The following is a 21573-nucleotide window of genomic DNA, read 5'->3' as shown; positions in this document are numbered from 1 at the left end:
GGCCCAGGACTAGGGCAATGCAAGTTTGAGACTTTTTTCCTCAGGAATCCTTTCCTATACTAGATAGAAATAATGCCCATGGGTCTGTAAAGCTCATACAATGTTCTTTCTGCTTCGTCAGTCTGGTAGCATTCTATTGACAACACAGGATTGCTATTTCCACTTTAATCTGTAGAGTTTTAAATCTGCAGCGCCCTCAAATCTTACAGCTTCTGCCAGGAGAACCTCACTACAGGTAATTTTCCAGTCTAGTTGTACCAGTGTGAACTTTTCCAACAGGAAGTCATGAAATGAATAATCTTCAAGTTAGTGGTGATGTATTTCCTTAGTAGATGAGGATAATGACATAAATTTTGTCATTTTCTTTTTTTTATTATTCATCTGCTTTATACTCTGAAAGTCGTGTGTACCCAAATAACTTCTAAACAATATTGGTTCTGCTGCCAGAATATATATATGTGTGTGTGTGTATATACTTTTTTTTTTTTCCCATTAAGTATTGTCTCTGCTTGTATGAGAGTCCTCAACAGTTTCTGCGGAAAGTTCTTGCTGACTTTTCACTGAAGACTGACAGTTTTGTGAAATATTTCTAAAAGCACTTCTTCATGTCCTCTTTGGAAGGTCGCTGACATAAATACAATTCCTGTTTTAGGTGTGCAACGAAGCTATTGGAAAGCTGCGTATGAGAATCAAAACTCAAAGGTTCTAAAGTAAAATAAGCTTAGAAAATGTATGTGATCACGTTTAAGCCATATGCTAGCCTACATTTTTAAGTGTTTTTCTTAAATCTCCATCAGACTTATATCCTGCTTAAAAAAAGAAAAAAAAATAGGTCATGAAACCATGTTGAGACACCTTGTCAAACTTGTATGGGATTTCTGTTAACTCATGGAATTTTGCTTCAGAAGGTCAGTGTTGAAGTCCTACTTCATTTCATACGGCTGTCTGCTGCCATCTGTCTGCTATGCAGTGGCAAGTCAGTAGTGCACCATTACATTTACATAAGAAATTGCAGCTGTTTTGTGTGCTTCTGAAAAGCTGTTCGATTTCTGATGCACTGTTTACCCCATTTCAAAGTGGTTTCTCTTGATCTGCTTTGGCTCATTATAGGAAAGCAGATTGCAGGGCTGAAAGTTTTGACTGATGTAAACAGATTCAGAATGGCAAATCAGCCCTAAAATCATTGAAAAGTTACAGGTTTTATCCTATCTACTTGAAAATCGTATGCTCCTGATTTTAACTATTCTTTTTTCTTTTCCTCTCTACGTAATGCCATGTTGGATTTTCTTTATAGAATCCAAGAAGAACCGACCTAATGTTCTCTCTGCTTTCTGTCATTCTCACAACTGCCATGGTGATAGCAGTATTCCAATATATTACACAAGATCTCAAAATGCTCATTCGTGCCAAGGCCTATGGAGGGCTTTTTTTATATTTTTCTTTTTTTTTTTTCTATATTCTTCTTCTTTTTTTGTTCTCTCCATAAAGTCGTCTTAGACTGAAAATTATGGAATTGGAAATGACCCATTTCCTACCAGTTCTGTATGTTAAAGCCTGTTACATCTCATTATCATGACAAAAATTGTAAGAGGAGAAAGAAATGGTGCAACGTTAGTTTATTTCTCATAATTTGATTAAACAGACACTGTAAGCAGTATATAAATATTCCATTTTCATTGCAGATCTTAATATTTCAGCCTTCCTTGGGTTTGGTCTTGTAGATTTGAAATTATAGGGCGTAACCAAGTACACAATCAATATGAGGATCGTGAGGCAGTAGAACAGGTCGATGTGATTGATGCACCATCCCTGGAGACTTTCAAGGAGAGGCTGGGTAAGGCCCTGGGCAGCCTGATGTAGCTGTGGTGTCCCTGTTCACTGCAGGGGAGTTGGACTGCATGGCCTTCAGAGGTTCATTCCAACTCTAAGGTTTTTGTGATTCTATGAAGTACTTCATATATCAAATGTCACCTCCATTTCACTATGCTACCATTAAGTAATGATTTTACTATTTCATATTAGACAAATGATAATTTGACAGTTATACACATTTTCAAATTTGTTAATTTCAAACTATAAATTGTCAGTATTCTCTTTAGGTTTTGTTACATAAGATTTTACTGTGTTTTAGCGAAGTCATAGACAAATTAAAAAAAGAAAAAATATATATTTTATAGGAAATAACTTTGGTATTTTGCAGGAGAATATTAGAGATTTTAATTAATACTGCAAATTACTTAATCTAAAAAAAATGTTACTGAAATAGTGAACATTTGCAAAGCTGCTGCAGAAAGTTAATTACATCATGCTCATTTATTGTCTTTATACCTAAGCCATAGACAACTCCTGTAAATTAAAAGCAAAGATATGGTATTGCAGTAATCAGAAAGAATAACAATTGCAGTTTTTGAAACAGGAAAGCAATTTGACAAACTGTGCCTTTTTTTTCTCCTTTAGTCAGACATTTCGTGACAGTGGAACAAATCAGGAGAATATATCTCCTTTTATAAAAAGCTGTTTCTTAATTATTTAAAAAATAATTCTCACAGAGAAGGAGCATTGTGCAGCTTGCACATATGCAAGAACATTTGCAAATCTCTGTGATTAGTGGAGGGTTGTCATTTAAATTGGAAAATAGAGGAACAAATTCTATGTTGTTGGAGCCTGAGAGTAATATGAAGGCATAAAACAAGCATCTTTTTCTGAGTCGTTTTCAAGAATATGTGCTGTTAATTGTAAGAACACATTGCAAAATTTAATATAGAGGTTCTGATCTTAAAAAATAAGACTCTACAAACCATGTTTATAGAGGTACCCACGCTGTAATTCTGGCTCAGTATGTATGTTTCAGGAGAATCCTGTGAAAGAAACAACCATTCTATGATTCTATGAAACAATTTCTTTCCTAGTTTGGTGCAGAATGCAATACTACTACCAGGAATGGCTCGAGCAGTCACTTGTGGGCCTTCATTGTTTAAACAGCTGCACAGAAAATTTAACTCAGTATATTTGTGTCCATCATCAGATGATTCAATTTATTTAAGTGGAGAGCGGATGTTACTCAGGCTGAATTGCTGGGGGGAAAGGAGGGGGAAGGAAGTGGAAGTTTCCTAATCAAAATGTGATGCTAAATCATAACACTTACAAAAAAACTTCTTAATCTTATCTTCTGAGGCCACTGTGAAAAAATTGATGGTTATACTCTGTTTATCTGAGCCACTGAGCTACATAAGTTGTTATACTGTTTTCAGCAGAGACTGGGGATTTTTCCTCCATTCCAAGTATTATGTGGTGAATCTGTTTGTAGATTTGCATTCTGCCTGCTTGGGAGATCTTGCATGTACCATTGTATTTAACATCAGGTGAAAAAAGTCCTCAAGAAGAAATTTCCCAGCGTAGGTGCTTGAAATCAGACCTTATATTGCATGGGCAAAGAGGCCTACGGTCTGCTTTGAAAAACTGCTGAGCAGTTACAGCTACAAAACTTCAATGGTTATTCACAATTATGGAAAGCCTTTAAAAAGACTAGTGTGTGCAGATCTTCAAAGACAAATACTGCTCACCCTAAATTTCAGTTTCCTACTCCAAACCACGATTTTCCAGAAAGACACTCACAGTTTAAATTAAGAAAGACCAACAGTATTCATCCTGGCTAAGAGACAGTCAAAACCAGTATTTTAATGCTTTTCAAGCAATTACTCTATCAGTTATCAGTCCATTCATCTGTGTTCACAGCCTTAAAAAAAAAAAAAAAAAAAAGAAAGAAAAAGAGAGAGAGAGAGAAATCTAGAATATAAAGACAAATAGAGGAAGTTGGAAACAGTGCAAGTCCCACGTAAACGGGGAATGTTTGGGTTGTCAGAATGTGAGGAGCAGTTGAGTGAAAACTTTGTGGTAGAACAGTATTTTTTGGTAACAGATAGTAATGTAAGTACATTTCTGACATTTAAAATGGGATTCCTTCCTTCTAGGCACCTTAGCAAATGGATAGACATTTTATGGCAATTTAAATTGACAATTCATGAATTAAACAATTTTATCTGCTGATTATAGTCTTATTTGCATTGAAATGTTATCTCTGAGCAACAGTATTAATTGAGCTAGATGTGGTAGTTAACAATCACTAGCTCCCTAGCAGCAAAATTAGAAAACCCAACTTTACTATGATAAGACAGGATATAGGATGTGTTTGAATAAAAAAATAAAGGAGAAAACATTTCTTATACTTCAAGATGTGTTAGCTAAACTACATTTCTTGCTAACAAATCTGTATTTGTTAAATAAACACGTTTTACCACACAAAACTTAACAACCTTTTTAATTTTGGTGATCCTATAGATTCTGAGGAAATCTTAAGAAACTAAGTTGTCTTGTGTAAACATCAATTTAGAGTAAAAGTATGCTTTAATTTAAGCTTTCCTTACCAGCACTAAAATGACTTAGATAAGGGTGCCCTCTAATGGAGACTGTGGCTATGAAGTCTTGTTAAAGTTTTTTAGATTTGTATAAACTACATAGACAGGATTTTCTTTACAAATCAATATAAGCGGACTTATAAATGGACTTTGAATAAACATCAGCAAGGTAAAGTTAATAACACATATAATTTGAAAAGTAGATACTTTCTCTGAAATAAGTGCTCACTTTCTACATCTTATGCTCACATGAAATCCTTTTTTCAGGGCAGTTTGACACTGAACTACAACAACTGGATTTCTCTCTCAGTTAAAGACAGAAATTATGCAAATATTAGAAATAATGGAGAGAAAACTTAATGAACTTGTGGGTAAAAAAGACTTAGAATAGTTGAAGAAATGCTTGTGGGTTTTTTTTGTTTGTTTGCTTGAGTGTTTTTTCTGGGGGGAAGGGAGGTAGGGGGAATAATCTCTGTCCACATTTATCTTTAATATTAATTCAGTAAAAATTATCTAAAGTTTTTGTCAGAATACAAGTATAGATTTCATGTATGTAAAGTGAATCCAATTTTTCTACTGTGTGTATTTTAGGATTGGAAACTGAGCTAAAAGGTTATACTGATGTGGTTTTGAAATGCTTTTACCATTTTTACTAAATACATATTTATTATTAAGAATGTATTTTTTGTTTTCTTTCTAATCAGAAGTGCGTTTTTACAACAATTTTAAATAACATTTTTCACCTATGTACAACTTCCCAATTTTTTAATATTACACACTCATGGGTGTAACAGCGTATGTTATATGTGGAAATGCAGAAATTTCTTCACATGCACATTTCAGTATGAGGTGACTGGAGGGAAAACATGGTTGTTGGAATGTTGAAAGATGGTGAGGAGGAAGCAGCAAATTAATTAATTCATTACTCACTGTACAATTCTTTGTCTTCAAGCACTCTTTTCTGCTTCTAAGTGCTTGAAGACAAAGACAAAGAAAGTGCTTTTCTTCTTCTAAGTGCAGAGACAAGGCAGCTTAATGAGACATTTAATATGCTTCTTCTAAATATCTTTGTATATTTATCAGTTTGTTTTTGCTTAAATTTGAATGGGCTGTTCTGCAGGAAAAGTCTTAAATGCAGTTTTTTACTGCTATTTGCTTTTCCAGCATTTTTTAGTTTGGTTATTTCCTAGTCACTTTCTAGTTCACTAACAGACTTTGAAAGGTTTTAACACCTCCATTCTTGTTGTCCCCCAGTTCTGTGTCACAAGCCAGATGACACAAGCTATGGAGAAGAACAAAGGAATCACAGAGCCAGCAACACAATACTTTCTACTATTAGTAAGCAGTTTGATGCAACAGCACTTCAGAATGAGCTGAAGCTGGTCCTTTGGTATGTAGGGCTGCAGTAGCAGCACCTCATGACATAGCATTTTTGCCTTTACTACTTCTTCTTAAGTACTGAAACTTTTGGCATGGCTATACTGACTCAACACCATCAAAAAATAAATTGCATTGAATTTGATGCTGAATTCTTAGACCACTGTCCTAGAATGAGTTCACACGTGACAATTCTGCTGTAGGGTGCCATGTGAATGATTTATCCTAACATATAGGAGAAGCCACTGCAAAGAAAAGCTGGGAAAAGATTGATAATGTAATGCCAGAAAGGAATCAAACAGTGTGGTTAGTAAAATGAGATGGCATGACTTTAGAAGAAAAAGGGCAACTGTTGACTAAGACAAAGGTAATATAAGTATGCATTAAGGAATTCCAATGATAAAATTGTTTTTGACTGTTTGTAAGCATTGGGAATTATGCTGATCTTGGCTTATTTTCATTTTGCATCAATCCAGTCCTTGGGAGGAAACTGTCCATTAATGCAAGCATTGTGACTTTAACATGGCCTGATGCCAAGTTGGAAATATGATGCAGAAGACTAGACCTTTTGAAGCCTATTATGAAGTGTCTCATTTTTTATCATGTCCATGAATGAAAAGTTAGAACAGTTATGCACTATATGGTAATACTATTATTTGGCAGCAGGTTTGGGCAAAGTGCAAGTCTGTTCTGTACTTTAAGATGATCTACTGTAAGTAGGAAAGTAGATAAGACTGACTGAAAAGGTCAACATTTCTTTGCTAGGTTTTGGAGAAAATACACGTGTCTAGTTACAAACCATAGCAGCTTCCATTTGGTTTTTACTTTCATTTGACTCATTTATATCAAGATAGGTACAAGACATTTCCTTCCCACAGGATCACAGAATTGCAGGGGTTGGAGGGGACCTCTGGAGATCATTCAGTCCAAGCCTCCTGCTAAAGCAGGATCCCTACAGTAAGTTACAAAAGGGTCCAATATGTTTATATTGTGCACGTTTGTATCCGTGCTTTACTTCTCTAATGGTAGACTTAAAGCAAGTTGTGCACTGCAATATGCATAGGATTGATGAGATTATAAACTGTTTGATCACTGTTTTCCCAGGGGTACAGCCTCTCACTGGGTACCATGCCAGTTGCAGAGGAAGTGACAGAACAAACAGCAGCTGGCCCCTTCATTTATTAGCAATGCTGGGAAGAGAGGTGGGGGAAGCAAGGGAGGACCAGAAGCTGTTGAATTTCTTCTCTCAATTAAGTGAATAATGTTCACTGGCCACATTACTAAATAATCTCTTCTCCACTGAAGACTCATTGAAAGATTCGTGACAACTAGGTGCGCTTCTTGGATGCTATCACTTGAAAAGCTTGCAGTTTCTTTTTCAGGTGAATAGAATCTTAAGGATTTGCATCATTTTTTTTTTTTTTTTAATTATTTCTTTTGTTGCCTCATTCTCATTTATCTCGTGAACAGTATAAGGCCTCATGCTAAGACAACCTATTAACAACAACAACAACAAAAAAGCATGAAAATGTATATTTATAAGGAGCTTCTCAGTCAAGCTTTCCTGTTGTGATTCTAATGCATGCATGTTATGCAAATTGAAATGTTCTCTATGTGTGATATAACACACTATTCTCATCCATCAATTTTTCATCATGTACACTAGAGAGAAGCCTCATCCTACTTCCACTGTCACGACTGCCCTTCCAAGAAGTGAAGGTCACTGTAAGAGCTGCTGTTTTTTTACCTGCCTGTGCAGTGTGTGCAAACAGGTGAGTCCATTGTTGCCAGATCCAGATTACCATCTCCATCTACGGGCATACATTACCAAGACAACTAGGCTGGCATCTGGGCTTTCTTTACCTTAACAGTGTGGCCATAAACACCCCAGAGAAGAATCTGCTTGTTGTATAACCACTCCCAAAAATAACTTGATATCCTTACGGGCGAATTCTTGGGCCAACTGTTCTGGTATACAATAAAAGCCCTTAAACATAGACAGCCTTGTTTTGTCATTCATATTTTCTATTACTTACTAGCTACTTTGCTAACTTCAAATTCTCTGTTTTCTGTTGATTTACACATGGTGTTTTTTGATATTTAGGAGAAGCTATAATTTCACTCTTGGTGATGTTCTCTCTTTCTGTAGTATAATGGAGGCTTCTGACTTCCGGGCTACACCTCCTTGGCCAATGATATTTTGAAGGACTCTCCAGTGAGTTACTTTGTTCTTTCTAAATGGGGAATTCAGGGAGAAATCTAACACGGACTTCTTTGTGCCTAGAGACAGAGATTCACCAAGAGAAATCAGAAGTCTGTAGTTACAAGGACAAAACTGGAATTTAAAAAGCAACACAGTGCTGGAGGATGTGTTTAAAACGTGATCACAGGTAACACATTATCCATGTATGTGGGGGTACCTTCTGTTATGTGTCTGTGTACTGCAGAAAGTTAATATGTCCCTGGTAAACTCTGTGTTTCTTAGGTGGTAATGCAGTAGTACTGTGTGTTTGTGTAGCCTCACCTTGAGCACTGGGTGCTGTTTTGGGCACCACAATATAAAAAAGAGATAAAATTATTAGAGAGCAGCCAAAGGATAATTACAAAGATGGTGAAGAGTTTAGAGAGTAAAATGCATGTGGAGTAGCTGAGGTCCCTGGGTTTGTTCATCCCAGAGCAGAGGAGCTGAAGGGAGGCCTCATGGCAGCTGCAGCCCCTTCCAGGGAGCGGAGGGGCAGCGCTGAGCTCTGCTGTGTGTGACAGTGACGGGGCCTGAGGGAACGGCATGGAGCTGTGTCAGGAGAGGGGCAGGTATGTGTTAGGAAAAGGTTCTTCACCATAGGATGGTGGGCGTGGAGCAGCTGCCCAGGGCTGTGGACAGGGCCCCGAGCTGCTGAGGAGTCTTTGGACAATATTGTCAGTATTATGGTTTGATTTTTGGGTGCTCATGTGCGTGACTGTGACTCAGTGATCTTTGTGGGTTCCTTCTAACTAGGGATACTGTGATTCCAAGAAATGTACTGATTATGAAGCAATACCCACGTTGAACACTCGGGGGTGCTGCGACTTTAACTATTGCAATTCACTCTTCAGAAACGGGTTTATTGCGTCTGATGAAGTCTGTCACATACTGATCAGCTATTCCAGTTAGAATCCTTTCTCTTGTATAAAAACACCACATCCATGTGGGAAAGCTTTTGAATGGCCTGTTTTAACATAATATAACAAATGATTTATTTTAGTATTCTGTGTTCTAAGTAAATACATTGGTTCTGTGAAGTGCGATAATTTTTAAATGCACTGCCGCTATTAGCCAGCTCCATAGTCATCCATGTATGGAATATCAGGCTTGTCCTGCCTCAAAGACAAACTTGGCTCTGTTGGAGGCTCTGCAGGGCTGGGGAGTGGGTATCAAATCCAGCATGACCTGGAGAAATGCCCAAGTGTGTCAGAGAAACACATGACCCGTTATCCATCCTAACATGGTAAAATTGAAGAGGACGGCAGTCTTTCAGCACCTCTTTCCTCCCGTTATCTTATGCCCATAATGGATTAGAAGCAAGTAAATATGAGTGCAGAAAACAGATCACATCTGAACAGTTTCAGACTTACTTTTGTGGTGTTTGTGTGTTTTGTAGCTCCTAAGAAATCTATTTCCAAAGAGATCTATGTCCAAAGAAGGATTGCTATCACCTGGATTATTACTCTGTTGTGAAAAGCAAATGCAAAACTTGTACTGTCTAACATCAAAACCATGTTATGTTGCCCTTGTGCTTGGAAGCAGCAGAGATTTTAAGATATTTCCAGTGACTTCAGGTGGATTTAGGTCATGAGCAGTTTGTCTGTGACCACAGATAAAAACAACAGCTGTAAGCAGTCTGTGCAGTGCTCCAGAGAGTTCCCGAGAACATTACCGGGGCAGTAAGTGCAGCGCACACAGGCCATGCCAGGAGCCCTTCAGAAATACAAGCTGTGGGCTTGGTTGTAGCCAGCACCTAGGCTTTAGATGCACGTTTTAAGAACTCGAGTTGTAGGGACTCAGAGCCCAGCGCTCTTCAGACGCCCGCGTTGCCCTGAAGCCTGCAGCCAGCAGAGCGCCCCCTGCCGCCCGCCCCGGAGCAGCGCCCAACCGCGAGACCGGTTTCCCGCCCTCCGCGGCCGCCGCGAGCCTCGACTGAGGCGGGCGCGGCCGCCGCCTTCCTACGGCACCCCGAGGCTTTCGAGATCTCCTAGTTCCACAGTGATACTTCCCCCGTCCTCCTTGGGCGGAACCGGCCCTTCTCTCGGGCCCCGCCTCGTCCTTGGCCTCCGCCAGGGGGCGCGGCGGCGGCGGCCGCGGCTCTTCCCTCAGGCGGGGCCGGGCGGGGCTCCGCGGGGCTGCGGCGCGGAGCTGAGGGCTCGAGGCGCGGTGCGCGGCGACCAGCGGCCGCGTAGCGCTGAGGAGGAGCACCTACCTGTGGCATGGGAAAAGTGAGTGAGTAGCTGCTTTCCCGGCTGCTTAGCGGGGTTTCGTCGGCACTTTGCTCTCTCGGTGCTGCTCTCGAGCTCCTGGCCCTCTGGTGACCCTCTGGTCTCGGCCATGAGGGCGGCTGGAGTGCTGAGGGCTTTATGCCGCCGCATAAAGCTCTTCTGTTCCCCGTCGCCTTGATATTCAGCTCTTTCTTTTCTTCTTTCTTTCTCTTTCTCCTCTTCCTTCTCTTCTCTCCCTTCTTTCTCCCCCTTCCCCCTTTTTAAATATTAATTGGCATAACCCTTTGGGGAGCTGTTTTACCCACATATATCAGGATCTTTCAGTCATCAGCTTGTTAAATTCGCTCTCCATGCATGCACCTAGCCAAGGAACCTCTGCTCAGCCCGTGCCACCCCTGAGGTCCTGCTCGCTGTCTCTGTGGCCCCACAGAACACACATTCCTCTTAATTGGCCATGAAAGGTACATTATGATGTGGAGATGGAGCAGGGTGAGCTATGGGGGGAGGATTTTGCTGTCTGCTCTCATGTTCCCCTGGTTGCTAAGCAGTAGTGACCACAGTTGTGGGAAGATCGAAAAAGTGCATGGTGGACAGCGAGCAACAGGAATAGCTACAAAGGACAACAGCATGTTGCCACATCTGGCAGCCTTACTGTTGGGGAGTTCACATGGTAAATCAGAACCTGATGCATTCCTTGCACTTAGACACCGTGTTACCTTAACTTTACACTTTTGGCATTCCATCTTGTGCTTCAGAGGGAGCAAGGTGATTTTGTTTCTGTAGAAGTGGTAGTGGTGCAGAAATACTCCATGCTTTCCAAACAAAGGGTACTACTTTGACCTCAGTGTCTTGTTAAGAAAATAAACTTGGGAACAGCCCTTTTATTAAAGCATGTGTTTGTTTAGTGAAAAGTCATGTACGGGAAAGATTTTCCTCCAGAAAATAAGTGTCAGTACACTTCTCCCCTACATATGTATACCTACGTAAATAATGTGTCTTTTTTACCAACATGTCTTGTTTCTGGGACGCATTAAAAACACTTTTAATTTGGGGGCAGTGGAAAAGGCAAAGTTCAGTAGTGGAAGTGAAAACTGTGGGTTTTATTCCAGTGAAGCTTTAGAGCAAATACGTATGCATGAGAGTTAGGAAAATAAAGAAAATAAATACGCTTTAATACTTTGAAGATGAATTTATGTAATGATGTGTTTATCATCCGATATATATATAGCAAAACAGCACTATTATGGTGTGGATTTTCATATAGAATGAATGGCAGTTTTGATACTGCCATTTTTATGTGAGTATTGGGTGGCTAATGTCCTCTCACTTCTATCTGGACTGAAGATCTTTTTATTAGGATCTGATCAGTTGCATTGTTGTTCAACTAGCTGTTGGACACAAATACAAAGTAATCATCCTGTGTGTTGGGCTTCAGGGCTCCTTGGTGGTCCTGATGGGAAAGGGTGTGTCATGGTGGGGAGGCAGAGCCCAGCCATGGCATCATGCATGGAGCCTTTGGGCAGGTGGAAGCAGGCACTGGGTCCTACCTGGTTTGCCCAGTGCCAGGCTAGCTGTCAGGCAGACAGAGTGGTTTCAGGTCACTGCAGCCACACTCTGCCTCTTTCACATATGTATGTTAGGGATTTAAGAAGATAATTTCATCTAGGCTCTTGTTTTTACTTCTTTCTTACATATTTTTAAAAATATTGTGATCTTAATAATCTTTTGAAGGTACATAGTTAAGTTTGTGTGAATGTCAGTTTATGAAAACGCAAGATGTGAGTCAGGCTAATGCATTCATAGATACTTTCATGTGATTCCTAAGAAACACAAAAGCAAGAGTTTCCCTTTTCATTCTCAATAAATTCTCTCATAATTTAGTGTTTGCAGCTGAAGTTTGGCAGAGAGAAATGGAAATCAGTGTGATGGATTGTATTGATTTTTAATTACACTCATTAAAAGAAATGCAAAGTGTAGATAAATAGTATGGGGTGTGAACAAATTACTGGGCTTCTTAATCAATTTTGTTAATCTCAGGCTTTATTTCCAGCAGTACAGTATTGATATGGACATTTTCCTCTTCAGTATTATATTTTAATACTCATTTATTATGTTTGAAGTAGAGAGGAATCTTTGATGTAGTGTAGAAAAGATGGTAAATATGACGCTCTTTTTCGTGTAAGCATTTATTAATAATACATCGTTACTACTGATAAGCAGTGATAGCATGGAGAAGACATTCCGCTTTATTGCATTGCAAAGAAATATTGTATGCCTGGGCCCAATCCTTTAAGCACGTGTCCTCCTTTATTTTTTTATTGGGGCGTTGAGTTGGATGCCTAGTAATACAGCATGTCCTTTGGGAGTGCATACGTGCATACAGTGCAGAACGCACAGTGTGGAGGCTGGTATAATTTAATTTTCATAAAGATTTTTCTCTTCTGTTGAAGTAAATTGTAGGCTCAGCTCAGGACAAGACCGTATTTATCAATAATAATCAGAGATGTCATGCTCCTTAGGGAGAGTTGAGTCATTCTTATTGTTGAACGTTTCAACCAGCACAACCACTCAACTCCAGGAGTAAATTTCCATTAATTATCTGGCTTCTGTTGTTAAGGCTTTTGTCACCGTTAACTATTTTATATCCAGGTAGATAAACTCTTGCATTTCTAACTACAGGTTGTACATTCTCATACTATGTAATGAGTTCAATAATGTATCTTAAAATCTTGGGAGAATTCCACTGTAGAAATTGAGCAGCAATGCAGAAATTGAAGTGAACAGCTAAACTGTCTTGCATGTTGTTGTTGCGTTCTGGAAAAAAGAAAAAAAAACAGCAGAAGTTTGAATGTATTTTGATAAGCTCAATACAGTTACTTCAGTAGAAATTCTGTCCAAATTAGACTTACTGGCTGAATGAAATTTTCTTGCCTGGAGTTCAACAAGTTAAATAAGAGAGAAGCAACAAAATCTCTTGGAGTAAATGCACTTGTGTGATATATCTCAGACAAATTTTAAATGTCAGTGCCTTGTTCATCTACACTTTTAGTTGATTCTCTTGGCTTATCATTCTGTTGTTGAGGTTATTGACATGTAGATCTGTTTTATTTTTGTGTTAGCCTGAAGCAGTGTCTTTTGAAGAAGATGCTTTTTGGAATGTTACCCTGAACTTTTGGATATAAAATTCTTTAAAATTTCTCAGAGAGACTGACCTGTGAAGAGGCACAAAGCATCCCTTTGTGCCCTCGCGGTGGTGTCTGCCTCTGCGCAGGTGCTGGGGACATATTCATTGGGAGCAGTTCTCTGCATGCAGGGGCAGTACGGGTACAGGAACTGGTGCTGCTGCCCGACATCCTTGCCTGGATAAATATCTGAATATCTGATGCTGTTGATAATGCACCCACAGCAGCATGTAATTTCTGGGAGCTTTTGTCTTTCCTGTGGATACTACTTAAGAGACCGCCAAGACTTGCTGCCTGAGTTCCTGGAAATGACAAGGCAAACCCTCTGCATTTGATTCACCATTTGGCTTTGTGTCTGAACAACTCTAATTTACCGTACAGATGATCTTGGTATGGAAGTGAGTACATAATAAAATTGAGAAAGTATTAAGGAGAAGAATAAAAAATAGACTGAATCTTGAAACCCTCTTAGATCTCATTCTAAGGTGCTAGTAATTCCGTGCTGTTGCAAGTACTGATTTATGTTCTACAGTGCAGTTACAAAGTTTATTGTGTGCTTTAAGTATGCCATTTGAAATCTGACTGTGTTCATAAATATGTCTCAAAATTTCCCAGATGTATGATGCATCTCTTGGAATATTTACAATGTTCTTGGTAATTGTATTGCCTAAATATTTTTCTTGTGTGTAAATAATTTCTGTATGGCAGATAGGCCGTGGTGGGTTCTGTAAGACTGTATCTTCTCCTTCCTACTGCCTTCACAGGGTTTCTCTTCTTTCCATTAGGAATTCTAGAGCATCTCACCCCTCATTTTCTTCTCATAGCCATCCCTGTGTCTCTATCTCTTCCTCCTCGCTCCTCACTGCACCCGCATTGATGCCTGCCTTCCTGGGCTAGACAGCGTTGTGCAACTCATGGGGTGACAGTTAGCCGTGTGTGTAGAAGAAATTGATATTTGATCAGATAGCAGACAGAAAGGAGCTTTTTGTTTCTAGCACCCAAATGCTTCATTGGCATGTGTACACTTGTTGGCTGTCTGACTCTATCAAGTAACATGCAAGCCCATTATAATAGCAAGAAATCTATCTTCTGGGATTCTGGCCAGCCAGTAAGGAAATGTTTGACTTGGAGGTCAGCCATCTAGTAGGGAGTTAGGCTTAATTTGCCCTAAATCCATCTGTGTCTTCTCTGGTACCGAGTACCTGGGGGTTATACGTTTTCTTGACCTTGAGGCCAGCAGATGATGATGTGCTAATCCTACTCAGCTCCTATGTCTTCATCTCACTTCTAGCTGGGAACTCTTCTTTTCAGCAAGGTCTGTAGTCAAGCAGGAAAACTGAAAAGAATTGAAATAAACATAGTGATTTGGAGGCGTACAGTATCTTCAGAATTTTAAACGTATACAGTCAAATTAACAGAGGCAGAGGAAAACACCACTTGTTGTATAGCTGCAACCTGTATAAATGCTTTACAACGTTCTGTTGTAAAACTTCTAATTTGCTGCAAGTTTAACTGGATTTATTTTCTGATGTACAGGATGTTGTGTTTTTTTTTTTTTTTCCTCCTACCTTGATAGTCAGAGTTGTTATCCCAGAGCTGAAATTCCTGGTTAGATGCTTCTTGTTTTGGTTACCTTTAAATATTTACAGGTCAGCTGAAGAAAGAGGAAGCAGAGAATGAGGCTCTGAAAACAGTCAGTGAGGTGATCAATACTGATGAAAATCTTGTGTAAAGTCATTGCTTAGGTATGTATGGACATAGGAGGAATGGTGGGGAAGAGGAAACTTCATATTTAGAGTCACCTCATTTTAAGGGGCCATGTAGGTGACCGGCTTCCTTGCTAATTAATCACAACCTGATAGGTCTTTATTTAGAGATCACACATTCAGTGCAGTCAGAAGGAACTGGTCCAGGAACATGACCATTTACTTGTTAGGAGACAGCAGTTTTCATGGTTTGAACTACCATTCAAACCATGGGGGGAGTGGAGGAAGGAAGGAAAAGATAGAATAAGAGCCAACAAACAAGTGATGCACAGTGCAATTGCTCACCATCAGCCAATGGATGCGTGGCCAGTCCCTGAGCAAAGGCAGCTCCCAGCACCTTGGCCAGCTCCCCCAGTTTTGTCACTGTCTGTCACAGATGGGATGCTCTTTCAGGCAGTATGGGTCAGTGTCCTGGTTGTGTCCCCTTCCAGCTCTTTGTGGACCCTCAGCCTCCTCACTGGCAGGACAGCGTGATATGAAGCAATGTCCTTCACTTAGTGCAGGATGAAATGGTGCATTAGCAAGACTATTCCCACCCTAAATCCAAAACAGGGCATCGTACCAGCTGCTAGGAAGAAAGTTAACTCTGTCCCAGCTGACAATAGGAAACCCACTAAGGTCATTTAGGAAATAATAAGCTTCATGTTTTATACCATATTTTTAAAGAAAAATATTTTTGCATGTGTGTAACTGGTGTCATTTTTAGAAGGATTTACTCTGCTTTCACAAGTAAAAAAAGATTGAATTGCTTTTTATTTAAAACCAAAAAAGCAAAATCTCAGCTTATTCTCAAATATCTCAGCTGTGACCCAGCACTTCATTGATAACATGACCCTCAGTTTCAGCCCAGAAAAGATGTTTCAGAATTAGTGACACCTGAAAGGAACGGAAAAATATAGAATTAAGCAATGAGAATTGTGAACTTTGTAGATCTTTATATTTTTAAAAATTGAATCAATTGTATTTCTTTCAAATGACGTATGAATATACAAGTCATTATTTTTTTTGTTTTGTAAAATAGCTATTGTGTAGATGTCATCTAAAGCTTTGATGGTGTAGATACTCATAGTTGATAGTTAATGATGTTTCAGAGATGATATTTAAAGATATTTTGTAGCAGTTTCTGCGGCTTAAAAAAGATTGTTTTGATAATTAGATGTATTGAATTGAATGAAAGTCCATTTGTCTGGCACACAAAATAACCATCATCACTTATTTTGTAATTCTTTCCTGCACTCTCCTTCCGTCTCCCGATCCCTAGAGGCGCATTTTATTTTCATCTTGTGTTGTTGTCCTTTCACTGAATTCAAGCAGAATTCTGTCCTTCCATGCAGTGGTAACGGACTTCATTGATGATGAAATAGAATAAAGGAGTGACTTCTAGAGATTTTGCTGCACTAAGATGCTGTGTTTGTGACAGTATGCAATCACTGGCAAAGTATATGTGTTATTTTGTTACTAATCCATCATGGTGCTTTTCTATTTAGGTATAAGAGTTGGGTGAGGAGTTACAAAAATGAGTGGCTCTTGTTTTCTGCTGTGGGAAGTTCAATTTAACTTTTTCAAGAAGCTCTGTCTATAATCAGAACAGAGTGCCAAAATTACCCTGACTTTGTGCTTTTCATCCTTTTTACTGCTTTTCTACCCTGATGTGTGCTAGATCTTTTTGATGCGCTTTCTGCAGCATAACACTTTACATACTTTTTCTGGATTTCTTTAATTGAATGTAGGGCCAAATGGGCCAGTGGCCTTAAGACATGAATTACTGGCTAATAATTGTGAGACGCAACTCTCCCCCTTTTGGAGGGATGGGTCCAATGACTATCTTGTCCTTCGTAAGTAATTTAAGAGATGTAGATGTGTTTACTGGCAAGTGAGGATTGTGTGCTTTTAAGTGCCTTCTGGAGGCAGATGAACATTTAATTATAAGGATTAAAAAATGTAATTGATTTTCTAAGAGTGATACTTAGCATTGTTTGGGGTGGTTTTTTATGCCTTTCCTTCTAGTTTCTTCTGTAGTGTGATTTTTCTGGTTCTCCCAAAAATTATAACATTCTGTTCATACTGATTTTGTACTTACAATTTTAGAATGCCGAGAATGAATTTGAAGATACTTGGAAGCATTTTTTCTTAAGTTCATCATCATGTTATTTTGCTAAGCTCTAACGTGTACACACCTAAAAGATTCAAGAAAGCAAGGGGAAAAGAATGCAGGCACAGACTAATAGCCTATTCCCTTCTCCTGATGAGTACTTCATTAAATTATTTATTCCTTCTGTATGACTGAGGAGGAAGGAACATGGAAGATTTTGCAAATGGGTGTCATTCTGCAGTGCTTATAAAGTTCAGCGGATCTGGTGGTCTGGTCTGAAATGACTGCTTTCTTTTAGTCTGAAAAAAAGGCAGTGAGTTACACTAAAAACAAATATCAAAAACCAAACAAAAAATGAAACCCTGTTCTCTGTATTGTTTGCTTGTTTTTTAATAAATGTATTTAATGAATGTCTTACAGTTCAGCTCTAATTATATTGTGGTTGTGCAACATAATGTCTGCTTTCTGCCAATTTTCAGCAAATGCATAGAAACTGTTCATTTAAAACTGTTACCTCGCTCCGGGTTGTTGCACAGGGTCATCTGTTGTGAGTTACTGCCGACCTCATCAGATTTTTACTTCAATTTTCCACTGAAGGCTGTGATGAATGCTTTGACCTGGCTAGTCTTACTTTTGTTTTGGTGGTTCACATTGCCAAATTATGGCTTTCATGAGTTTATTTAGAATCTTTTATGAACAAATTCTGAGAATGATGCTAAGTGCCCAAGTATGCACATTTAGAAGGGCTGTGAATCTCTGGTTTCAAGTCAGGGAAAATTGGTGATTCCAAGCAAAAAGGTTTTATGATTTCTGACTAAATATGATTGACAGACACTTTTTCTATGGCTTTTCTCTTCCAGCAAATGGCACACACTGATAATGCAGTGCAAACTAGGTAAATTTTTTGATATGCATCCAATGCAATGATTGCAAATATTTTTTTTTCTTTTCAGAAATTATGAAGTTTCAGGTCAGTAAAATAATCAACTTTTTCTCCTTAGTTTGCACTCATTTAATTACAAGGTGGAGCATGTTTGGGAAAATACAGATATTTTCGTAAGAATATCAAGTGAAAAAAAAAAATAATTTTTTTAATCTTGTCAGTGGCCAGGAGAGTGAATTGCACAGCAACACTGCATTTATCACTGCCTGCAGCTTTTGATGAAATAGCTCATAGAAATAATCCTTTTATCATTACCCATCAAGAATCTTATATGTTTGATTGGTGAAATTTTTGTTTGTTGTTGCCAGCAGAAGGAACATTCTTTAACTTTGAACCTAACTTAGACTTTGAACCATATAAGTTGGTTGCAAAACAGAGTTCCCTAGTTTGCTGATAGAAGTTAATGCTTCATTAATAACTATAAGTATTTCAGTATTTATCAACCTCTCAGTGCAGTATATGTCTTTTATTACTGCCTCTAATTCATACATCAGTTGGCAGTTGATATCAGTCATTGCATCCTTGGCTTTGAAACCCTTGATTTAAATGTGCAGAACAAAATATTTTTAGTGACAGGCAAATAATTGTAAAATTAAATTACTAAATTACTTCCTCAGATTTGCATTTCCTTTTTTATCCTGCAGATTCTGTTGTTTCATTTTGGAGAATAGTGCCATATCTATTCGTTTATTCATCTTTTCCCCTGCAGGCTGTGGGGTGCCATAACTTTGGGGTTTGGTTTTAAAATAACTTAAGCTTGTTTTGTGTTGGCTGTAATTGTTGCTTATATAGGGACTGGAAGAGAGGAATAGCTTTTCTAAAGGAAGTAAATAAGAAAAGTAAATTAAAACATGAGACATGTTTCCAGCTTCAAAGCCTTCAGTTGTATAGGGTTTGTATGGTTTCTGTAGTGGAGGAAGGTTTACTGTTATATGCCTGCCAGATGGGTGCACTTTCGGATAAACTTCAATATCAATCTGTCCAACACTAAAAAGTCAGGTTAAATAGAAAGTCAAGTGGGAAAGAGGGTTGAGAAAGGACAAATCCTTCAGAAAATTCAAGCTCCAGAATCTTGGTCTCCATTCTGTGGTTTCCCATCGTGGTATTAAGTGGTCTAGCATGTGTTTTTCATTCCTTCTCATGCTGTCCCATTCACTAGGATGTATACCGTGAACTTTGCCAATGTGTTTGACAGCCTAAAGATCTCCTGCAGCATCGCAGTGCTGCATTTCAGGTTGTATAATTGCATAATTGGCATTGAACCCTCATCTCAATTTTACATGCTTAATCTGCTTCTGAAGGTTTTTAATGGATGTCATGAGTAAATATTTTTTTCCCGATTCAAACAAAACTTCAGTAATATACTGGAGGTGCTAAATTCTTTTTAAAGGAGAACTTCAAAACGTCTTTCCATAAATCTCTGCTATGATATCTGTTGATGCAATTATCCTTTTTCAGGGTGTTTGCATAAAGATATATAAGCATTGGTTAGAATGGGTTTGTGAATTTTGCCTCTGTATCATTTCAATCCAAGCCAGGTTTTACCAGTCACCTCCAGCCTGTATTGATTTTCAGAACAGCAGCTGAGGCTCTAGAAAATTAGGCACAAAAAGTAGACTCAGATTACACTAATGAGCCCATTAAGGGAGGGACAGGGAGCCTGTCTGGCCGGAATGAAGAACTGAAATGTCTGGTTGCACTGCTTGCTGTATTTCTTTTGCAGCCTATAGCCAGATATACCACTTACACTGGGAGAGGGGAGGAGAGGGGGGATTTGGTGAGAGGGAGGCAAAGAAATAATGCTTCCTCTCACACACCCCTTTGTCTCATTAAAAAAAAAAAAAAAGAAAGAAAGAAAAAAAGAAAGAAAAAAAAAGGGGAAAAAAAGCTTATTCTTTCCTTCTATTTAAGGGAGAAAACCTGAAGTGGTTTGTGTTTGCCAACTGTAAAACTTCTAATGTGGCAAGGTGTGCAGAGCTCAAACAAGTTCCACAAAGCATTTTCTGTTATCTTTTATATACATCAGTTCATTTCTGCTATCTCTGACCCTTTTGCAGAACATCTCATTTTAGTACATAGAAAATCAAAGTGCAACAAAATTGATTTTAAAATAGTCTTTAAAACACCTAGTAAAAATTCCATCACTGGTATTGCGGTGTAACAAGTAACAGCAAATAAACTTCATGATTCCTTTCCCAGTCTCAGTAGTTTTGACTAAATGGAAAATTGTGTCTCGTAGTATAGGTAGAAAAATTTGCTTTGCTCCTGTGGTTTAAAGGAAACAAATACATTTTGAGATTACTGGTGGATTAAAAACCAGTATCTATATGTCTGTGTAAATTTAAAGAATAGGATGAAATTGTTCATGTCTGTTTGAAATGGAGTAAACAATAGACATGGGGTTAGCAACATGTTATCAATTTGTATCTTGTTAGATTTTGTTACATTTTCTCTGCCTTTTGAATTTTTCAAGAGGATTTTCCTAATTAAAAAAAAAGAAGTCTTCTGTTTTTTAAAGCTTGACTTGGTGTGGCTTAAAGAATACATTCGCTTTTAGTTCCTAATTCTTCATTCTTGCTGCTTAGGAGGGGAGCTTTCAGCTGCAGTTACATAAGAGCTATAGCGGTTTAATATCATTTATTGCTGCTGTTTTGCATGGATGTCTCATGTTAGTGATGGACCAACACTTGAACTGAAATGTGGGAAGGAATTTGAGAACAGAGCAGCCAAAGGTACAGAACGTGTTCCAGAATGCCATCTGGTTAAACACAACTCAGGAAGCTGGTGAGGCACATAGTGCTGAATGCAAGTAAGGAGTTAGAAAGGTCAGGTTGTGATGGATTGATGATCTAGTGAGGCACCTCGGGACATCCTGAAAAGATGCTGTGGAGGGTAAGGAGGAGCAACCTGAAGCAGACCCCATGAGCTTACAGGTTTCTGAGTGTAAGCCATGTAAGGAGGTTAACTGCATTCTGAGCTGGACTCTCACTTCCAAAGGGGCCTCTCAGCCTATTTTTTTTCTGACTTCTCTAAAGATATTTTGCATAACTGATGATGAATACAATACCAAGGATTTTTCAGAAGCGGGCATATCTTTTTGTGTAGCTGCAGCTGAAATTGTCTTCTACTTCAAACAAACATTTTCATGCAGTTGGTAATAACTCAGAGAAATACTTTCTGCATTGTTGAAACCCTCAAGGGTGATGTTGATGCAGTCATTCTGTGGGATTTCAACACATTGATTTTAATCTTGTAGAAGTAAGACATTCAAGATCATTTTGTTTTTAATTTGGTTTAAATCAGGAAAGTTATTGGGATGGTGATAGAG

At 38.6% G+C, this 21573-nt stretch overlaps 1 protein-coding gene across 12 annotated transcripts in view; it reads left to right on the top strand.

Annotated features, from left to right (window-relative positions):
• LOC116232900 (sodium channel protein type 2 subunit alpha-like) overlaps positions 1-21573 on the top strand; it is a 364152-nt gene that overhangs the window by 297563 nt on the left and 45016 nt on the right. For 6 of the 12 annotated variants that reach the window (XM_090143920.1, XM_090143925.1, XM_090143923.1 and 3 more), the window contains 3 exons: positions 5670-7174; positions 7459-7564; positions 8077-8182. The exons of 1 other annotated variant lie outside the window; for it this stretch is intronic. The gene's annotated coding sequence lies outside the window, so the exon portion shown is untranslated. Of the gene's footprint in view, positions 1-5669; positions 7175-7209; positions 7565-8076; positions 8183-10055; positions 10263-21573 lie in introns of those variants that run through there. 5 more of the 12 variants (XM_090143915.1, XM_090143917.1, XM_090143916.1 and 2 more) reach the window with 5 other exon arrangements.

This window comes from Phasianus colchicus, chromosome 7 (genome assembly GCF_987193195.1).
Source record: "Phasianus colchicus chromosome 7, bPhaCol1.hap1.1, whole genome shotgun sequence".
Lineage (NCBI taxonomy): Eukaryota > Metazoa > Chordata > Aves > Galliformes > Phasianidae > Phasianus > Phasianus colchicus.
The sequence above is the reverse complement of the archived record's forward strand: the minus strand, read 5'-3'. Positions and strand labels throughout refer to the sequence as shown.